General features: G+C 52.3%; 1 protein-coding gene across 11 annotated transcripts in view; it reads right to left on the reverse strand.

Moving 5' to 3' along the window:
- LOC140702908 (uncharacterized) overlaps positions 1 to 13437 on the reverse strand; it is a 35437-nt gene extending 22000 nt beyond the window's left edge. For 5 of the 11 annotated variants that reach the window (XM_078382456.1, XM_078382452.1, XM_078382451.1 and 2 more), the window contains exons 1-2: positions 13294 to 13436; positions 11154 to 11265 (exon numbers count right to left, since the gene is read on the reverse strand). The gene's annotated coding sequence lies outside the window, so the exon portion shown is untranslated. Of the gene's footprint in view, positions 1 to 1138; positions 1296 to 11153; positions 11266 to 13022; positions 13102 to 13293 lie in introns of those variants that run through there. The other 6 variants (XM_078382454.1, XM_078382455.1, XM_078382450.1 and 3 more) reach the window with 5 other exon arrangements.
- Between the last annotated feature and the right edge of the window lie 8829 nt (positions 13438 to 22266).

Consider the following 22266-nt stretch of genomic DNA (forward strand, 5'->3'; position numbering starts at 1 on the left):
GGAAAGATCATCTGGGAGGCTTTTATGCATAAAGCAAATGGTAAAAAAATCTTTCCTTTCGGGAGATTTTGCCTTCCTCGTGCTCCTATCGAAGGGGGGGCTCCCTCCCCTCTTTCTCACATTGATGGAGGGTCACGAGAGGAGAAAGTGGAACGAGAAGTTCGGGGGGGGGACGACGCCCTTCCCTTCCCTCCCAACCAAGCGCCCCTGAGAAGGGGGGGAGGGAGGAGAGAGAAGATCCCGGAGAATATTGTTTCCGATCCAAATCAGCAGCAGCCAATCTCACACAAGACTCCACATACGGAGAGACACAGAGCTCTGGGTGGGAAGAGAAGGGGGGGTGGGGGGGTGGGATGGAGGGTCTGGGTTCAGGTCAGGGCCTGGTTCAAGGGCCAGGAACTTCCCTCCCTTGCAGGGGCAGCATCAGCACCCGCCCTGGGTGCCATAGAAATGAAGAATCATCCTCATCATCCACACCCCTCCTTCCCAGCTGGACCCCCTGTCTTCTCCCTCCTCCAAGCCCCATTTCTCTCCCCCACCACAAAAAGCCCCCCCCATTTTCTCACTTGGGGTTCTCCAGGACCCCCTTTCCCCAAAGCTTTCCAACAACAAAAGGGTTTTCCTGGGGGGGGATCCTGCTCAGACTTCGCCCCCCCTGGGGGGGGATCCTGCTCAGACACACACACACACACACACACACACAAAGGGTGAAGGGACTCCGTGAGAAACACACAAAGAGGGGGCCTTGCTGGGGGGGCGGCCCTCCTGCCCCTTCGGGGTATCGGGATCTCGCCCCCCCCACCCTGACTTCCCGCCTCTCTCCCCCCCACACACAAACACACAGAGACACAACAACACACACACACAAAAGCCCCGCCGGAGATTCTCCCCCCTTCCCCCGGAGGAGTGTCAGTGGGGGGGGCAGCGAGTGGGAACCTCTTTCTAGGGACCCCCCCACCCCACTGCTCTCTCTCCCCCCCAAAATAAAGCCCCAAATCAAGTGTGAGGGGGAGCGGGCAGGTATTTTTCTCCTTTTGGTGGGGGGGGAAACCTTCTAAGGAGCCCCCGCCCCCACTGTTCTCATGCCTCCCCCTTCCCTCTCTCCCCCCCCCAAATAAAAGCCCCAAATCGCCCCCACCTCCGTCCCGATCCTGAAGCGGGAAAAGAGGCCGGAAAGAAACAGCGAGAGAGAGGAAAAAAGGGGGGAGGGAGGGAGCACAGCATCCACTTCCTGTGGGGGGGACACACCCCCCCCCGGAAGCACCCCTCCTCCCTCTCCTCTACAGCTTTCATAGCTCTATGTTCTCCCCCTCCCTTCCCTCCCCAGGATGCCCCTCCCCCTTGGACACAGAGACAAAAAACCCTCCCCCCTCCTCAGTGGCGATTGGTTGGGAAGGAGGGCGGGGAGAGAACATAGAGCTACGAAAGTGTGAGAGGACCGGGGAGGAGGAGGAGGAGGGGGCTGCTTCCGGCGCTGCATCCCCCCCTTCCCTCCCCCTTTTTCCCTCTCTCTCACCCCTCCCCCTCCCGACCTCTTTCCTGCCTGAGAGGATTTGGGGCCTTTTTGGGGGGGGGGAAGAGAGGGACAGGGAGGGATGTCCCTAGAAAGATATTCCCCCCCCCCCGGAAGGGGAGAAAAATACTCGGGGGGGGGACGAGGCTGAAGTTAGCTTCTTATTCAGCCAGCTTCTTATTCACTTCTTATTCGAGATCCAGCTTCTTATTCACTTCTTATTCGTGTCCCAGCTTCTTATTCAGAACATGTTGTATTTAAACTATTAAACCAAGTTGGATCACTCAAATATCAGGGTATTAATAATAAATCATATCTCTAACACAAATTACAATAGTATTTTGCCTGGCCCAACACTGTTTTGGGCACGGAATAGGCTGGTAAAGTGGGCACGGCTGCATATTTTACCATTTTGAATAAGAAGCTGGAGTGTTGCAAGGGTTAATGTGTCTTGGGCCACAAATTTGACACCAGAAACCAGCAGAGGGGGGTTACTTACATATGACCCCATTGTATTTTGACTGGCCCAACGCTGTTTTGGGCACGGAATAGGCTGGCAAAGTGGGCACGGCTGCATATTTTACCATTTTGAATACGAAGCTGGAGTTTTGCAAGGGCTAACGAGTCATGGTCAACTTCTTTATTCTCATAGTGGCGATAATTTTATTGTTGATTTTCCATTTTTGCTAAATCTTTCAAATGCTGATAATATGTCTAATTACCTTTTACGCCATAGAGTCATTGATAATTGAAAAAAACTTTATTAATGGAGCACAAAAATGTATAAATGAGATTGTTGAATAATTCTGTGCAAAACAAGAATATCTATTTACAATAATACAGTGGTGCCTCGCTTAACGAGCGCACCGTAGAACGACGAATCCGCATACCGATGAGGTATTTGAGATCTCAAATGCGATCGCATACCGATGGCACCTACGGGCAAAAATCGCTTTGTGATGATCGGTAAGCGATGCCCGGGAATCAGCTGTTCGGCGGTTCCAAAATGGCCGCCGGAAGCCCCAAAATGGCCACGCGCAGCATTTTTGCACCCTGCCCTCGCTTACTGAGGGCGCGAAAATGCCTGCGCTATGGAGCAAATTCGCTGAACGGTGAGTTTGGAGCCTATGTACAGTGTACAGTGGTGTCCCGCATAGCGACGTTAATCCGTTCTGGATTAATCGTCACTATGTGGAAACATCGCTAAATGGAACGGAAAAATCCATAGGAACGCATTAAACTTTGTTTAATGCGTTCCTATGGGTGATAAACTCACCGTTCAGCGATGTTCCTCCATAGGGGCGGCCATTTTCGGTGCCTCTAAAGCGAGGCAAGACAGCGGGCTGGCCATTTTGGAACCGCCGACCAGCTGACCGAAAATGGGGCCTTTGGCATTTCCTCCAGCTGAGCAGCGGGAGCTTCAAAGGCCCGCCGCTCAGCTGGGAGAAAATGTCTGCAGTCTTTCGGCAGTGGCTTTGCAAGGACCCCGAAGCCACCGCCGACCGCCCCAACATTTGCCTTCCGAGCTCTCAAGGGCTTTCCCCCCGACATTGGAGAAAGCCCTTTGAGAGCTCGGAAGGCTCTCAGCGGCGGCGGGGGCAGGGTAGGGGGTGTCCAGATGGCTTCCAGGTGAAGCACTGGACGCCATCCGGACCCACCTACCCGGCCCCTGCTGCCGGGAGACGTGCCTTGCCCACCTATCCCAGCCATGTTGGGACTCCCGGGAGTCCGGGCATGGCTGGGTAAGTGGGTGCAGCGTGGCTCCCGGAGGCAGGGGCAGGGTAGGGGGGTCCGGATGGCTTCCAGACGAAGAACTGGAAGCCATCCGGAACCCCCCCCTGCCCCCGCCCCGCCGCTTGAAGCTGCCCCGTGCCCGGCCAGCGCGTCCGAGCAGCGGTGGAGAAGCCTTTCCCCGAGGCCTCTCGGAAGCGCTGGCTGCAAAAATGCCGGCCAGCGCTTCCGAGAGGCCTCGGGGGAAGGCTCCTCCACCCCTTAGGTGTGCTGGCCGCCATTTTCGTGGCCAGCGCTTTCAAGCAGTGGCGGAGAAGCCTTCCCCTGAAGTGTCTTGGAAGCGCTGGCCGCGAAAATGCCGGTCAGGATGTCTGAGCACCGGTGGCGGAGCCTTCCCCCTCCTCCCGGCTCTGCACGACCCACCCCTTACCCTCCGCTCCGCGGGAGCGGAGAAGGGGGTGAAGGGTTGGGAGGAGGGCGGCCGGGAACACCCGAGCCTTGCTCTCATCGACCCACCCCTCACCCCCTTCTCCAACGCTGCGGCTCGGCTTTGGAAGCGGCTTCCAAAACCCAGCGTCAGTGGCGGAGAAGGGGGTGAAGGATTGGGAGGAGGGTGGCTGGGAACGCCGGAGCCTTGCCCTCCTCGACCCACCCCTCACCCTCATCTCCGCCGCCGTCGCTGGGCTTTGGAAGCCACTTCCAAAGCCAAGCAGCGGCATCAGAGAAGGGTTGAGGGGTTGGGAGCAGGGCAAGGCTCTGGAATATGCAAGCCTTGCCCTCCTTGACCCACCGCTCACCCTCATCTCCGCCGCCGCTGCTGGGTTTCGGAAGCCGCTTCCAAAGCCCGGCGGCGGTGGCGAAGAAGGGGTTGAAGGGTTGGGAGGAGGGTGGCCGTGATCCGCATCGTGGCCGGCTACCCCATCCATGGATGGACTACCAAGAGTCTGACAATGGGGGAGGCAGCTGGCCGGGACCCGGATCCCAGCCACGGGGGCAGGGTGGGAGGGATCTGGATGCCTTTCAGGCATCCGAAGTGGAATCCCGGCGGTGGCCTCAGAAGGACCCTTCGGAAGGGTCCTTCCGAGGCTACCACTGGCATTTTCCCCCAGCTGACCGGCGGGGCTCCCACTCAGCTCGGGGAACATACCCCCTCCGAAGGGGAATCCCGGCGGTGGCCTCGGAAGGACCCTTCAGAAGGCTACTGCCTGCATTTCCCTCCAGTTGAGCGGTGGGAGTGGTCCTTCGGAGGCTCCCACCGCTCAGTTGAGAGAAAATGGTGCCAATGGGGAAAATCGCAAAGCGATTTTTCCCCATAGGCAACATCGTAATGCGATCGCAAAAGGGATAGCAAAAAGCCATCGCTATGCGGATTCATTGTTAAACGGGGCGCTCGTTATACGAGGCACCACTGTATATCAAAATTGAATATCAAACAGAATAATTTACTAAAACTTTGTTCACTCAAAACTATTCCGTTAGAACCAAATGCAGCCAGCTGCAGTTATCTGTGAATAATATCCTGTTTCTGGGGTGGATTGAGTATGTTAACACATGGATCTGTGATTTTATCCCTTATTACAGTGGTGCCCCATATAGCGACGTTAATCCGTTCCAGGTTTCATTGGCGAACATCAGACAATTGCATAACCACTTCTGACAAAATGCATTGCAGAGACTGGGCATTAGCTGTCATCTGTACAGACAGCACTTTGTTGTCCTCCTCCATTTTATTGATGTCATAAAACAATCCAGTTAGTGTTAGATCCAACCACAAAATGGAAAAAAGAGAAGAAGGGGGAAATGATTATACAGCACATACAAGGAAAACAAGATGTTTTGTGACATGTTTCCTAATTCATTAATTAATTAATTAAACAAACAAACAAACAAACAAACAGATAAAAGAGCCCTAAAATACATTCAGCATTACTGAAGTCTATGGTTAATGAAATAAACTGAAACCTATGGATATGAGGAGCCACAATGTGCATAAAATCCAAAACATCAAGTATTACCTCAGTGGTGGAACTCGGTCATTCTGCTATAAAGGCAGGATGTTTGATGATTTGCTTGAAAGATGACCTCTACCAAGCAGGGAAATTGGAAGATTTGGATTGAGTTATTTAGCACTTTCACAGCTAAAGGTGGTGGTGGGGTTTCTCTCAGATGTTCGCACAACCACTATTGACAAAAAGCATTGTAGAGAGTCTTTGCAGAGGTGGGGAGAGATCGTGTTGGCCTCCATTTGGGGGGGGCTTTCCCCCCAAGCTCTGAGACGTGACACACACACCCCAAAGTCCAGGGCTGGCCCACGTCTCCTTTGTACCACAACTGGCCCGCCCAGCCTCGTCCGGGGGGGGGAGGGAGGGATTTCTTCTCTTGCCCCATTCGAACGTGTGGGGAAGGAGGAGACGGTTGGGACCGGAGGAAAAGCCCCACCCTGTTGAACTTCTGCCTGTCACGGAAGCCTTTAGAAGGGCAGGGTGTGGACGTGACGACACACAGATAAGAGGCGAGCACCAGTGAACCCCTGAACCCTGAAAAAACAGCACATCCCCCCTCCCGTTTTTTCTCTCCTGAGGGAGGAATTTTTTAAAAAATGAACAGCTACTAAAACTCGCCCAGCAACCTTCCTGAGGCAAAATGTTCTGCCCGCCTTCTCAACTGCGCAGGTGCTACAAACCCCCCACCCTGCTGGCTAACCCCAGCCCCCTCTGTGGGGAAGAGGAGCGCATGCACGGGAGGGAGAGCGAGCCAGTGAGGGGATCTCACACGTGTGCAGAGACGAGCTGTGGGTGGGCTTGGAGGGCAGCCTGTCAGTCACTCGAGGGGGAAGAAGAGGTGGTGGTGCACAAGAAAATAAATAAGATTTTGAGAAGACTGCCACAAGGAGGCAGATATCCAGGATCATGTCCCTTCCAGACTATGCAGATAGATTTCACAGAATTATTGCCATTGGGGAGACTGAAGTATTTACTGGGTTTGGTAGATCACCTGACAGGATGGGTGGAAGCATATCCAATGGCATCAGCAACGACCGCAGGTGTAGCAAAAATCATATTAAAAAAGATAATACCTCGACGTGGGTTAGTAGAAACAGTGGGGTCAGATCAAGGAAGTCATTTCACTTCTAAAGTATTACTACAGGGAATAATGGATGGTGTGGGAATAACATGGGAATTTCATACTCCAGGGCACCGTCCTTCCTCTGAGCGTGTGGAGTGGATGAATCAAACGCTGAAAAAGCAGTTGGCGAAGTTAGTACTGGAAACAAAGCTGCCATGGAGCAGATGTTTGCCAATTGCATTATTGAGAATCAGGACTGCCCCCCGGAAGGATATCGGTTTATCACCCTAGGAGATGTTGTTTGGCTTACCATGCATGGGGGGAGGTAGAATACCCACAGTTGGAAACCAATGACACGTTTCTTATACAATAGACACTTGGCCTGTCCACCTCTTTTTCTTTCTCCGATCAAAAGGGCTTTTGGCTCAAACTCCACCACTGGAATCTGCTGTACACAAGGACCAGCCCGGACGGTGGGTGTGGATAAAGTGTTGGAGAGACCAGAAACTAAAACCTGATTGGGACAGCCCACTCCGAGCACTCTTGGTCACTGAGATCACGGTCCGAATAGCGGGAAAAGGGTGGACTCATCATACCAGAGTAAAAGGACCAGTCAATCCACCCAAAAACACAGAATGAAGCAAAATCGTATGGATGCATGCTCCAACCAAGACAAAGTGTATCCCACTACTGGACAATAACTGAACGGTGGGAGGTGTTTGGGCAGGAATTTTTGGATCCCCCGGTGACACCTGATGGGCCTGATATAACTGATCAGGGTAATCTTTGTACTTGGAGTTGGTATCGTGTTTGGTACTCAGGGACCACACCACTGTGGGCAGAAGAGGGAGAAGGTTGGGGACTAGTTCAATACAAAAGAGCACACACACACACACTACGAGTGGGTCACACATTTCACACAATCGTGTGTGTCACCGGCTGGAATACAATTTGTTAGTACACCCTTCCATAATCTCACAGGAAAGGAGAGTAGTTAGGGCGTATAGGTCACATCAACTGTACTTCCCCAGGGAACCCTATGGCCATGTTGGCAATATTTTGTTGGGTTATTAGCCTAACAGAAGGACAGTTGTCACCAAGAGCCCCTTCCGCTAATGTGGTAATTGAAGTGACACAGCTGCGGGCAGACTCGTGGAATCTCTCCAATTGTTACATGCGCCTCGTGGCGCAGTGGTTAAAACGCTGTACTGCAGCTAAAACTGTGCTCACGACCTGGGGTTCAAATCCCAGGTAGCCGGCTCAAGGTTGACTCAGCCTTCCATCCTTCCGAGGTCGGTAAAATGAGTACCCAGCTTGCTGGGGGGGCAATGTGTAGCCTGTATAATTAAAAAATTGTAAACCGCCCGGAGAGTGGTATATAAGTCCAATAAATAAAATAAAATGTGCCCACCACCTGCCAAAGGATTCTCAGACAGGCTGGCCTTTTTATGTTCAACATGCAAATTCAACAGAATTAACTAAACCCTATAGCAACTGATCTTCCAGATGATGCCACCTGGGATATAAAATAACCTTCAGCGAGAGGCTTTCTTAAAGTGGTAAAACCTGGTGCTGGTACCTGGTGTTGGGGGTGTAACAGAACCGGCCCAGCAATAGGATAGAGTAGTTGCAGGATAGATCTCAAAATGAGTGGTGCAAGAATGTCAAATGGAACTTGGGCCACAGGCCACACAATATCATGGCACTAAATATTGCAGGATACTGTTTACAATGGATTATGAGACAAGAGTGTAGCAAGGTCTTTCCCGCACCACGGGGGCATTACTTTATTTGTGGAAAAAGAGCATACACGATACTGCCGAGTAAATGGAGCAGAAATTGTTACGTAGCTACAGTTATGCCTGCCCTGCGAATTCTGACAAACTTGCCAGAAATATGTGCAAGAAAGAAAAGAGATCTTGTCCAGTCCCGTCAGTATGTCAAGGATTACAGTCCATTGTCGCATTTTGAGGGTCTAAGGTCCCTCAACCATGCCATGTACTGCATACTGGCAATGGTGCGGCTAAAAAATATTGTAAATAAATAAATAAATAAAATACAAGCGGTGGTGGAAATATTAGCAAACGAGACAGGGGGAACCTTGGAGCTAATAAAAATAGAACTGAGCCACTTGAGACAGTTATCTTTGCAGAACAGGAAGGCCTTGGACATAATCTTGACTGTTACAAGAAGGAACGTGTAAATGTATTGGAAAGGAGTGTTGTGTGTATGTTCCCGATTATGGGAAACAAAATTGAGGAACATATAAATCATATAGAGGAAGTAGCTGAGGGTGGAAGAAGGGTGGAAGAAGGGTGGAACCCATTATCCTGGTTAAGGAGCTGACTACCAAATTTAGGGTGGTTAAAGACAGCTTTTCTGGGAGCAGTAATGATGATAGTAAGAGGGTTAGTATGTTGTTGCATTTTACACTGTGGTCCCATGCTTTGTGGATGCATAAAAGAGACACATCGGGGTGTGTTTATTCCAATGATGGCAATTAGGGAAGAGACCTATGGGTTACCAGAAATTGGGAAGGAAACTATGATTGAAAGAGAGGGAACATTAAAACCCTTTGAGGCTGCTAACGGCAAAGAAAAGTAACGCAAAAGGCAGCAAATTCTGAAATAAGAAAAGGAGCGAGTGTGAGAAATAGAGGAATCAGGGCTGCTTTGGCAGGATCTTGTAGAGACATAATGATTAAGTAGATTGCTTCTGTAACCAATTAGTACATGCATTTGTTAATTATGTAGCTGACATTAGGAAGTTTAGGGGAGATCCGGGAAGCCAACAGAGAATGTGCAGATACGGGAGGTGCCCCATGGTCCTGACAAAAGGATGAAGTGAGTGAACCTAAATAAGGGTCTGGGGTCTAGGAAAAGAGGGGAGTGGGAGATGGAAACAGCGGCGGGGCTTCCTGTGATCAGTTTAGGCGCACTGGATAGGCTGTACACCTTGGATTGCCCAGACCAATGGGGAAGCAAGGGAGGGCCCCTGCAGCCGGAAGTAGGCGATTAAATATCATAGGACATGTAATGATGGGTGTGTCCACCCAGCTAGGACGCCCGCTTTTGCAAAAGTGCTTTTTAATAAAGGAGAGCTGCTTGTATTCGTGGTCGTCCGTTTACTGCATTTAAGTAGCAAGGGGTGGGCATTTGTCACACTTCCATCATCAGCGTCTTCCTTCCTCCCTTCCATCCCCTTGTCTATCTATTCTCCCCCCCTCCCTCCTTCCCTCCTTCCGACACTCTCAAAACCTTGCTTGATCAAGAAAGTGGCTCCTGCGGCTGGAATGGCCGACTGCCCTGAGAAAAGCTTTTTTCCTACCCCGTATTTTACTTTTTGCCATTGGGGTGGAAGTGTTCCTGCTGCCTTCCTCAGTGTCTAATCTCTCCCTCAGGAGGGTGAAGGAGAGAGAAAGAAACAGGGAGAATGAAAAAAATGCTAAAAAGGAAAGGGGAGGAGGGAGGAGGAGAAAAGTAAAGAAAAAAGCAAAATTCTACCTGCCACAAAGCCTTGAAAAAGGCAGAAAAAGCTCTCCCTCTTCTCCCTCCTGGGGAGGGGAGGAGCAGAGGGCAGGGCTCTCCTTGACTGCACTTAGAGAGAAAACCTGAGGGATTCCCCCCCCCCCAGAAGGAGAACCACCCGAAGTGTCACCGTTTGCCCGGAGGAGCCTCTTTTCCTCTCCTTAAAGGGGGGGGGGACAAATGGCTTCCAAGTGAGCCCCCCCATTGCCCCTCCCAACTGCACAGGCACAGTGACCCCCCCAGGCCTTTCCCCACTTTTTGCTCAGCATTCAGAGGGGAGAGGGAGAGAAGGGGGAGTGCCTGCACCCCAGGTGCTTGAGAGGGATTGAAGCCCCCCCCCGAGACGAAGGGAGGTTTGCATGCACACACACACACACACACAGATGAGATGTGCCTCAAGGGACCTCTGCATGTGCAGAGACCCATGGAGATGGGGCCAGCCAGCCAGGAAAGGGTCAAAGGGTGGGGCAGCTGATGGGCCCAACCTCCCTTCTCCCTCTCCTCCTCCACACCTCTCTGCCTCCCTTTCACACCTTTTCCAATCCTCTGGGGATCCATAGCTCACTCCTTGGAAATGTCATTCTATACAACACATCACATGTGTGCGTGTTTCTCTGTGTGTGTGTGGGGGGGAGGATCAGGAAAATGTGGTTTACAATCCTTTTATAAGCCACATGTTAGATGGCCAGAATAGCCACTGATCAATTTGGGACGAATCCTCGAGGGGTTTTGGCTACAACCGGACACAGTGAAAGACGGCAGACGGCAGTACAGGAAAAATGAATAAAGAGGCTTCGGGCAGTCAAAGAATCTCCTTTATCTTCAATAAAAAGAATTTATTGAGGAGGGAGAACCTTTCATCATAGATACTGAGGAGTAGCAAAGCTAGTATCAGCCTCTGAGGCTCTTGCATTTGGGGGTGTCGTGAGCCAGGTTGAAATGTGAACATTTTAAGGGCATGTTTCGAAGCTCTCGTATCCCACGTCTGCAATGGGACAGAGAGTGGGGTGAGAGGAGGGAGTAAGTAATGAGAACGGCTATTGCACTTCTAAATGACAATTTCTAATAGACAATTGACTATTAAAAAATGAAGTTAAATCCAAAACCTGCACTGGATCCCAACTCTTCAGTTGTGTGGAGCAGCAGAACAAAATGCTTTCTTAAATATCCGGTCCTGTTTTTGACTGTGGCACTGGAGCTTTGCGCTCCCGACACACACGCTCGGGGTGCTTCCATTGACTGAGGCATCTCTGGGGGGGGGGGCTGCCAACCATCATCCTTCACAGTCTCAGCCCAGGAGACAACGGGATCCTTACCTGGAGAGACCTCGTTTCCAGTAGGAGATCCTGGTGCAGAGATCTCGAACCTCGATCCAGAAGATCCCTCGCTCTTGTTGGGGGCAATACGGGGTCACCTCCTCAAAGGCCACTGGAAGCGGGAAGGAGAAAACACAGTCTTACTGGGTGGAAAAGGCCCCACAACATCCAGATGTTTTTTTTTAAAGGTTTGGAAATAACAGGCATCCTCTGAAGTTCAGCTTCAGTAACGTGAGTCGCATCTCCAGTTTTCTGACAAACAGGTCAGCTGCGACAATTACGTCTGGCTGATTTTGAACCACCGGGCCAGTAGAAAGGAGTAGTAATTCTATTCAAGGTCCTTTGGAGGCGAAGGTGGCCAGAAAAAGCAGCAGCGTGGGCTAAAGCGAAAAACCTTTTCTCGGTAAGGCTTTGGCACTGTGTCCAGGGAGGCAGGAGCTCCTTGTAAGAAAGTCCCAGACCAACCCTGACACAGCCACCCACACCTATGGGGGGACAGTGCTTGGAGGGGCTCCCCAGCCTCAGTGCAAGGAGAGAAGGACGTGGGGGGTGGGGTGGGCAGGAGAAGCGAAGGAAGAAGAGGTGGAGCAAAAGAGATGCCACACCCACCTAGAGGCTCCCAACAGAGACATCCGGGGGGGGGGGAATAACCTAGCTCAGAGGCAGAAACCTCTGCCTGAGCAGACAGCACTCCCTCCCCCACTTTCGGAGTTTACAACCTCAATCTTAATTAATTGTTCATCAGGCTCCGGCTGCCCATCAGTCCCTTCAGCATGTTTTGAAGGCAACGAACTCCACTTCCCCAGCTCAGCAATTTCTCTGTTTTTAAGCATTCTGTGCAGCCTTTAGGCCCTTGATTTCTTTCTCGTGCCTAATCAACCGGGCTAAGCAAAGACACCCGTTTCTTCCTTCAGGATTTAGGAAGTCTCATTCGTAGCCCCCTTTTTCTCCTGGTCAGAGGTCCTAAGGCCGCCCAGAATGTTAAAAACAGTCCTATGGGTTTTAAAAGGCAAATGGGCAGAAGTGTGTGGAAACGCTGGTTTAAAAAAGGAGAAATAGCACCTCCCACACAAAAGGGCCACAGAGCAGACGGGCGTTGGAGAAATCAGCTTTCCCGAGGATGACCTCCCTTTCCTTCATCCTTTCCTTCATCCGGCCTAAAGGCTGACAGAAACAGGCAGCGACTCGGGTTCAGCAATGAATGACCACGGCTTCCCTTGAGCTACAGAAATCATCCTGTCAGAATGCAGAACGAACAACTCTGGTGACCTGGAAGGGTATCTCTTCACCAGAAATACCTTCGTTCTCTCATTTCTCCCCCCCAAACGTGCAAGCCGGTTGCAGAAAGAGTCGCCCCCCCCCGAAACGCACCGACTCTCACAGGCGCCGAAGCCTGGCAGACCCCGAGGGAGGTGGAAAAAACTCTTTACCCCCTCACACGAAAACACGAAAAGGCTTGTTTCAAAGAGCCTTTCCTGCCATGTCTTGCCCGCCTATGTCCTGTCATGATCTCAACTCCTTCCCCCCCCCAGGCTGGACACTGCCTAACCCCCCACCGGACGCTGATCCTCTTCACCCACAGCCTGGGATCGGGGCCCCAGAGAGGCCCTGCCCTCCCTCCTTGGCCTTGGCTTGTTTGTGCGTTTGTTGGAGGAGACCCAGAAGAAGGGAAAGGCCAGCCTCGACCGAAGGGAGGGTGTGTGTGTGTGGGGGGGTGTTTTGGGGGTCAGGTTTGCCATTTGGGTTCCTTTCCACTGTTTTTGGAAATGACCCCCCCCCTCTGTCTCTGCTTCCCCCACCCCACAGACAGCTTATGCCACGTCCCGTTCTTCCCTCCCTCCCTCCTCGCCCCCCCCCGCCTTTGCCCACCTCCTGCCCAGACCCGATGGGGGGGGAAGATCCTCGGAGCCCCATAGAGGTGGGGGGGGAGAGGGAGGCAGGAGGGGGGGTGATCTCCGGGGGGGGGGCTTCCGCTTCCTGTTAGAGCAGCGCCTCTTCCGCCTTCTAGGTTCCTCTCTCTTCCCCCCCCCGCTTTCTCCCCCCCCCCCAAGAATGGAGAGAGAGAGAGAGAGAGAGAGAAGGAGGCAGAGGGTCATGAGGGGCCAGCGACCTCTTCACCCCCCCCCCAATATGTGCATACCTGAGGCCAAGAAGGAGGAGAGACCGGGTGGGTATCGTCGCTGAGGGAGGGGGGGCAGGGACTTCCGAGGGGGGAGAGGGTGAGGCGCCTCTCCTCTTTTCTCTCTCCAGAATGCCCCCCCCCCCCGCCTGCCTTCCTTCCTTCCTTCCGGGCTTCCCTCCAACCTTGAGGCCTTGAGGGGGGGAGGGGAGGAGAAAAAGGGCGGGAAGGAAGAGAAAGCCCCCAAAGGGCGCAGGCGCGTCAGGGACCAACCGTCCTCTGGTGGGGGAGGGAGAGAAGGGGGCGGGGCCTCTGAGGGGGGGGTCGGTCACTATTTCCCCCCCTCAGGAGGGGATACTGAGGCGAGCGGGGGTGGAGGGGTGGTTCTCCCTTCCCTCCCCTTGGAAGGCTCTCCCCGTTCGGAGCCTCTTTCTCTGAGGTGATTCGCCCGAGGTGGTTTCCCTTCAGGAGCGAAAGGAGGAGGCGCTTCCTTTGCCAAGGGAGGGGTTTTTTCTGCCCTCACCGTCAACGTTTCGTTTTTGTATATATATATGGTGAACGGAGAGCGTAGAACTAACTACACAACATATATATATAGAAAGAGAGAGAGAAGCGGGATATTCTCTTCCCTTTACATTCCTTTCTGACTGGGAAAAGTTCCACAGGAACTTTGTTTGAAAACAAAGGAGACCATCACCACCACCATCTCTTTCCCTAGAACAGTGGTCAGGGAACAGGGGTAAATTACCCCAAATAGAGTAAAAATGAAAATCCTGGGGGTAATGAGGACGCGACCATAACCCCCTTCGCTCCTCCTCTGCCTGGAGGGGGGGTCCCCGGTTTCCCCCTTCCCGCCCCCTTCTCCAGCCCAGCTGCAACCAAGCCACGGCAGATGGCGGCCGGCGACGGGCCCTGTAGGAGTCTGTTGGGCGCCAGCGGCAGCGCTTGCCCGGTTGCGTGGCTTCCTTCGGCAGTGCCTCCGCGCCGGCCAGGCCTGGTGGAGCCTCTTCCCCTCCATGCGGCAGCTGTCGCAGCGCTTCGATGGCAAGGCCTGCGGGAGCCCTGACGCCGAGGCCCAACACGGCCACCGCGGCGAGCAGCTGCCAGAGCCAGTGCGAGAGCGGGAGGTGGCCCCGGAGGGCGAGCCACCTGCTGCTCCTCAACGTCCGCTCAGGAGCCACCCGCGGGCGGAGAAGGGGAGCCGCCCCCATGGGGCCAAGGACTGAGCGCGGCCCCGCCAGGCGGCAGCAACGGAGGCCTGGGCGTGGGTGGCGAGGCTTCAGCGGCGGTGCTTGACTGGCCGCGCGTGACCGAGATCCTTCCTTTCAAATCAAGGGGGTAATGTCGGCATATATACATTTTTTAGGGGGTAAAAGGTGAAAAAGTTCCCTGACCCCTGCCCTAGAATGACCAAGGTCTTAATTAAGCTCATTACTCCTCAAACCTTCTCTCACACTTTCTTCCAGGCTCAGAGGACAGAAGCTCTCCTCAAAAGGGACGTGTTTTTGGAAGGAGGAAAGGGGGATTTCTTCCATTCTTTCCTCTTGAGAGAATTTTTTAAATTCCCCCCGTGAGGGAGGCTCTTCTTCCCTCAGGATTATCTCATAAATCTGAGCAAAAGTTCAGCTTCTATGTCTTTGAATTCAATTTTTCCCCACTGGGGCTCCTTGGTCTCTGTGGCAATTTCTTCCAGCCCTCCTTAGGGTATCCTACGGAGCTCACTTTCCAGCTTTTAGATTTTTTTAAAGTGGGCTTTGTGACTTCTTGGTGTCCGCGTGTGGTGTACACACGGGCAGGCCTTCCATGCCACCCTGTTTAGACACCCACCGTGCCTCAGGTGAAAAGCCAGAGGAGTCTTGGAAAGAGAGCTGGATTCTGCCACAGAAAAAATGGCTCCTGGTTGTGTGTTTTTCCGCTTGCTTTCCTCCCTGCAGTCAGGTGGGAGAAGAGCTCGGAGGCGGTTTTTGTGTGTGAATATTCATTCTTTGTATTCATGCCATTCTTCCAAGTGGTCCTTGAATCCCACCCCATCCCAAGGCTCACCTGCTCACCCACCAAGGAGATACAGGATCAAAATGGCATTACACCAACATGCAGGCCTTTAGGGTTGCCACTTGTGTGCCTCAGCTTCCAGTCCACGGGTGATCTTACACTCTACTCAGGGGTTGTGGACATAATGCTTCCACATCCCACCCTCCATGTCCTCACAAATCAATTACAGGTGTGGCCAACTTGGCTTCTCACCCACTGGGGGGGTGAAGAGGTCGCCGGCCCCTCATGACCCCCTGCCCCCTTCTCTCTCTCTCTCTCTCTCTCTCTCTCTCCATTTTTTTCCCGTTCCCTCAGCAGGGATCTGGGAGAGGCAACCCATTTAATCAGCACTGGGGCCCTCCTATAGTGGAACAGACTGGGATTTTCTCTCCTGTATTGGAGGTGTGTAAAGAGAGGAGCTATTGCTTCTACCCAGGGATGACTTGGGGTGGATTTGTCACCTTTCGATTAGGCATCCTTCAGTCTCGAGAGACTACAGTAACGTGCTCTGAATAGAGGACTTGGAACAGCATCTAGTCTGGCTGAGAAGGCCAATTCGAGAGTGACAATCTCTTCCACACTGAAGACAAATCCAATTTGTCCCCTGAAAAGCTTCCTGATTTTGCTGCTTTCGGGACTGCCTCTTTGCCTTGGCCTGCTGAACAATTGGGAGAGGCCATGATGCACCACCTGCCTCCAGGCTGAACGCTCAGAGGTCAGGGTCTCCCATCTGTTGAGGTCCATTCAGATCCCACTTGCAGATATCCTTGTATCGCAGCTGTGGTCTTCCTCTGGGGCAATTTCCCTGCACTAATTCTCTGTACAGGAGATCCTTTGGAATCTGACCGTCAACCATTCTCACAACATGCCCAAGCCAACGTAGACATCGCTGTTTCAGTAATGTATTCATGCTGAATAATCCAGCTCGTTCTAGGACTACTCTATTTGGAACTTTGTCCTGCCAGGTGATACCAAAAATGTATTGGAGGCAACGCATATGGAGCGTGTTCAGCTTCCTCTCCTGCCATGCACAAAGGGCCCAGGACTCGCTGCAGTACAGGAGTGTGCTCAGGACATGGGCTCTATAGACTTTGATCTTGGTATATGCCGTCATCCTCTTATTAAGCCATACTCTCTTTGTGAGTCTAGAGAATATGGTATCTACTTTCCCAATGCGTTTATCCAAAACACACACACATACACACAAACACACACACAGGAAGGGAGGGAGGCAGGAAATCCCTCTATTCAACCACCCCACCTCCTTCCTGCAGGGGATCCCCAGCCTGGGATCTGGTCGGGAGAGGGATCCGGTCGGCCCTTCCCTCTTCCCTCTTCCCAATCCAGAACCACTGAACCAAGTGCTTCTGAAGAGTCTCCTTCAAATACCAGAGAGGGAGGGGGATCCAGAAGAGGCTCAGGATGGCAGGCCAGGCATGATGGGCAGGAAGGGAGCCTCATTGCCCCCAGCTGCCCCCCTTATCCCCCAAAGCTCCATTTCTGGGACTCCCCCCTTTGCAACCCCCCACCCCCTGCCTCCTTCCCCCTACATCTCATAGTCCGCTTCCCACTTGGGGGTGAGGTTTGGGGGGTTTCCTAAAGGAAGAAGAAACTGATTTGGATAAAGGGCTCTGAGCGACGCTCCTTCCTTTCCCCCTCTGCCCCCCCCCACAAAAGGGTGCCTGCAGAATCTCAGGAAAGAGGGGGTTTCATCACGGGAAAGCCTAGGAATTCCCACTGACTGGGACACAGAGAAAGTGTATTTCTGTATTCTCTGTACAGGAGATTTTTTGGAATCCGACCAGCAGCCATTCTTACAACATGCCCAAGCCAACATAGACGTTGTTGTTTCAGTAATGTATAGATGCTGAAAATTCCAGCTCGATCTAGGACTTCTCTATTTGGAACTTTGTCCTGCCAGGTGATACCAAAAATCCGTCGGAGACGACACATATGGAACATGTTCAGCTTCCTCTCCTGCCGAGCCCAAAGGGTCCAGGACTCACTGCAGTACAGGAGTGTACTCGGGACACAGGTTCTATACACCTGGATCTTGGTACATGCCGTCAGCTTCTTATTGAGCCATACTCTCTTTGTGAGTCTTGAGAACATGGTGGCTGCTTTGCCAATGTGTTTATCCAGCTCGACATCTAGGGAGAGGGTGTCAAAGATCATTGAGCCGAGGTACACAAAGTCACGAAGAACCTCCAATTCTTGTGTGGAGATGGTAGAAGATGGTCACCTCCCTGCTATATGCTGTAGACATATTCTTTGTTATCTTCAGTAAAGCTTTTGACCAAGTGGTCCACAATCTTCTAATTAATACACAGTTGGCTACATAATCGTACTCAGAGGATGATGATTAATGGCTCCTTCACTAATTGGGAGGAGGTCACAAGTGGGTTACCCAAGCCTCAGTCCTCGGCCCGGTGCTCTTCAACATTTTTATTAATGATGTGGATTGGGGATGCAGGGGATGCTAATCAAACTTGCAAATGCTGTATGACAAAATTGGGTGGAGTAGCTAATACACTGGACGACAGAAGAAATTCAAAATGAACTTGAAAGGCTGGAGCCCTGGGCCGAAAGCAACAGAAGGAAATTGGACCAGGAGAAGTGCAAGAGAAGGCGCAGGACGGGGGGGGGGAGGGTTTCCGAGCCCTCTTTGGGGGGGGTTCTCTCGGCGGGGGGGGGGAGGGCTTGGAGAGGAGGAAGGGGGGCGGGGGGGCTCTCTTCCCATCATCCTGAGAAGCCGGGAGAGGATTCAGGGGGGGGAGGGGAGGGCTGTCCATGGGCTCTTCTCTCTCTCTCTCTCTCTCTCTCTCTCTATCACACACACACACACAGACACACCATCTCCTGGGGGGCCCCCCTCTCCCGGCGCCCCCCCTCGTGGACTAAACGGGGGATGGACGGGCAGGAGGAGGAGCTACGAAAGGGGGCGAGGAGGAGAAGGAGGGGCTGCTTCCGGCGCTGTGTCCTTCCCCCCCACCGGAACCGGAAGTGGGGGCCGTGCCCCCTCCCTCCCCTCTTCCCCCCCCTCGATGTTCCTTCCGCCCTCTTTCCCGCCCGAGGATCCGGACGCAGGTGGGGGTGAATTGGGGGGGGCTTTATTTGGGAGGGGGGGCAGAAGGAGGGAGGGAGGGAGGGGGGAGAGCAGTGGGGCGAGGTTGGGGCGCCGTAGCAAGATATTCCCCACCAAAAGTAGAAAAATAGACCCCCGCTCCCCCCCCACTCCTCGGGGGGGGGCTGGCAGGCAGGAGGGGCCTTTCCGTTCCTTCTCTCTCTGTGTGTGTGTATCTGGAAAGAGAGATGGGAAGTCAGGGCGGGGGGCCGAGATCCAGATAATCCGAGCCCCCCCCTCCCAGCAAGGCACCTGGGCCCTCTTTGTGTGTGCGTGTGTGTGTGTGTGTGTGTGTGTGCGTTTGGTTTCCCCCCCCCCCCCGGAGTCCCCTCAGGCTCGCCTCTCCTTCCCCCCCCCTCGGACCTTCTCCAGCCGAAGTCTGAACTTGAGCCCCCCCCCCCGGAACCCTCTTTTGTTGGAAAGCTTGGGGGGGGGAAGTTCCTGGAAAGTCCCAAGTGGGAATTGGGGGCCTTTTCTGGGGGGGGGAAGAGAAGGGGAAAGGGGGGGGCTGCAAGGGGGTGGGGGGATAGGAGGAAGCCCAAAGAAACGGGGCTTGGAGGGAGGGATGCTGATGATGGTGATTCATTTCTATGCGGCCCATCTGGCAGCCAAGGCAGTTGATGCCCCTGCAAAGGAGGGAAGATCCGGGCCCTGACCTGAACCCAGACCCTCAACACACACACACCCCCGCTCTTCCCACTCAGGAAATTGTCTGAATCTTCCTCTTGGTTTCCAGGAAGAGACTTTCTTAGAGGCAGGAAATTCAGTCATTAGATTCTTAATTAGCTTAGAAGTCATTTATTTATTCAAAATTACTTTTATCCTGCCTTTCCCCGCTTTGCTTCTTTATGTCTTAACTGTTTTCGTTGGCGCAAGGGATGGTGGTCGGCTGGATGGCCGGACCTTGGGGCTTGAGGGGCTGAGCAAAGGTCCTCCTGGAAGGTCTTAGAAAGCAGGCGGAAGTTGTGTGTCATCATCACATGGGGGGGGCTGCCGGACCACCACATTCTTCTCCATAGCCTCTTTCCGGTTTTTCATACTTCTGTGCAATAGTACGGGGAATTAATGGAAACCTGAAACCCTCCACAGGCTGAGGGTCGAGGGGTTGAACAGGAGTCCCCCCCCAGCACCCCCGCCGTTCCCAGAGTGACACCACGCGAGGGACCATCCCAGAAGCTGACTCCTCTTTTCGTCAAGTGACCACTCCTCCCCCAGGCACAAAGCCACGGTCAGGGCTGTGAAGGGCAAAGAGCAGAAGAGGGTCTCCCGCAGAGTCCAGGGGTCCCCAACTTCATGCCTCCAGAGGTTCTCGGACTGCAACTCCCAGAAGCCCTCACCTCCGCCTCTCCTGGCCAGGATTTCTGGGAGCGGAAGTCCAAGAACATCCGGAGGCCCAAGGTTGGGGGGACCCCCTGCTGTAGACCCTCTGGGCAGCTGCCTTGGGTGTGGCCACCCTTCAGCTGCCCTTTGCTCTGTCTGGCTCGGCCTCCTTTTTCCAGCTGGCAAGGCGGGCACGAGATTGTGCAGCAGTTTTGGGCTATTTCCTGGCTTTTGGAATCGTGGGCATAGAAGCACACAATCTCCCCCCCCCCCACATTCATAAACCAGAGGATATTATTTAAAAGAATTGCATTCTCCAGATTGTCAGAAAGACAAAGGCTTCTGTGCTAAGGGAAAGCTTTTAGTTTTGTCTATCCGAGAAGCCTCCAGAATGATTATTTTTTCCTTTTCTCCCAGGGACGGGGTGAGGTTCAGCTGATGCTCTCCCGACTTTTCTCTGGACGAAAAAGAGAAACCGAAAGCCCCCCCCCCTTTAAAGCAGGTAAGATCTCTTTCATTCTTTGAGATCAGATGCGACGCTGTGTTTGTTTATTCATTAAATTATAACCCTATGATTAGCAGGACGTGAGATGTTGTAAAGCTGACATCAGTATTTCAGAGAATTTTAGCCCAATCGCAGGAGGCATCGGGAGCGTTTGGAGGGCGCCTTCCACCAGACCTTCCGTGGCGCCTGGTGAGGGCAAGAGGGGCCACCGAGATGGGCGTGACAGTGCAAAGGAGACTGAGTTGGTGTGAAATGACAGGATTTGAAGCGTTATTTAAATACATAAACGGTTGATCTCAATGGGATTTGCTTCCTGTGATGGACTCCGTTTATTCCCAACCAATCATTTAAGCCCGCCCTGATGAATGAACTGAATGCGTTTGTTCACTGGTCTGTCCCTGAATTGATTGGTGTTTAATTTAAAACATCTGGTGGCCTTTGGAGGAGGAGGAGGAGGAGGAAGCAGCTGGCATCTTTGTGAGGAACCAGAAAGAGTGTTCAGTCGTTTAGTCGTGTCCGACTCTTCGTGACCCCATGGATCAGAGCACGCCAGGCCCTCCTATCTTCCACCGCCTCCCAGAGTTTTGTCAAATTCATGTTGGTTGCTTCGATGACACTGTCCAACCATCTCATCCTCGGTCGTCCCCTTCTCCTCTTGCCTTCACACTTGCCCAGCATCAAAGTCTTTTCCAAGGAGTCTTCTCTTCTTATGAGATGGCCAAAGTACTGGAGCCTCAGCTTCAGCATCTGTCCTTCCAATGAGCACTCGGGGTTGATTTCCTTTAGAATTGATAGGTTTGTTCTCTTTGCAGTCCAGGGAACTCTCAAGAGTCTCCTCCAGCACCACAATTCAAAGGCATCAATTCTTCGGCGGTCAGCTTTCTTTATGGTCCAGCTCTCACTTCCATACAACACTACAGGAAAAACCATAGCTTTGACTATTCGGACTTTTGTTGGCAAGGTGATGTCTCTGCTTTTTAAGATGCTGTCAAGGTTTGTCATAGCTTTCCTCCCAAGAAGCAGGCGTCTTTTAATTTCGTGGCTGCTGCCTCCATCTGCAGTGATCATGGAGCCCAAGAAAGTAAAATCTGTCACTGCCTCCATATCTTCCCCTTCTGTTTCCCAGGAGGTGATGGGACCAGTGGCCATGATCTTACTTTTTTTGATGTTGAGTTTCAGACCGTTTTTTGCACTCTCGTCTTTCACCCTCATTACAAGGTTCTTTAGTTCCTCCTCACTTTCTGCCATCAGAGTGGTATCATCTGCATATCGGAGGTTGTTGATATTTCTTCCTGCAATCTTAATTCCAGCTTGGGATTCCTCCAGTCCAGCTTTCCGCATGATGTATTCTGCATATAAGTTAAATAAGCAGGGTGAGATGAGTGCAATTGTCCGGTAGTTGGAGCATTCTTTGGCACTGCCCTTCTTTGGTATTGGGATGTAGACTGATCTTTTCCAGTCCTCTGGCCACTGTTGAGTTTTCCAAACTTGTTGGCATATTCAATGTAGCACCTTAACAGCATCATCCTTTAAGATTTTAAATAGTTCAACTGGAATGCCATCACCTCCACTGGCCTTGTTGTTAGCCAGGCTTTCTAAGGCCCACTTGACCTCACTCTCCAGGACGTCTGGCTCTAGGTCAGCAACTATATTGTCTGGGTTGTCCGGGATATCCAAAACTTTCTGATATAATTCCTCTGTGTATTCTTGCCACCTCTTCTTGATGTCTTCTGCTTCTGTTAGATCCCTTCCATTTTTGTCTTTTATCATGTCCATCTTTGCACAAAATTTTCCTCTAATATCTCCAATTTTCTTGAACAGATCTCTGGTTTTTCCTTTTCTGTTATTTTCCTCTATTTCTTTGCATTGTTCATTTAAGAAGGCCCTCTTTTCTCTCCTTGCTATTTTTTGGAAGTCTGCATTCAATTTTCTGTAACTTTCCTTATCTCCCCTGCATTTTGTTTCCCTTCTCTTTTCTGCTATTTGTAAGGCCTCGTTGGACAGCCACTTTGCT

Source organism: Pogona vitticeps, chromosome W, assembly GCF_051106095.1.
Source record: "Pogona vitticeps strain Pit_001003342236 chromosome W, PviZW2.1, whole genome shotgun sequence".
Lineage (NCBI taxonomy): Eukaryota > Metazoa > Chordata > Lepidosauria > Squamata > Agamidae > Pogona > Pogona vitticeps.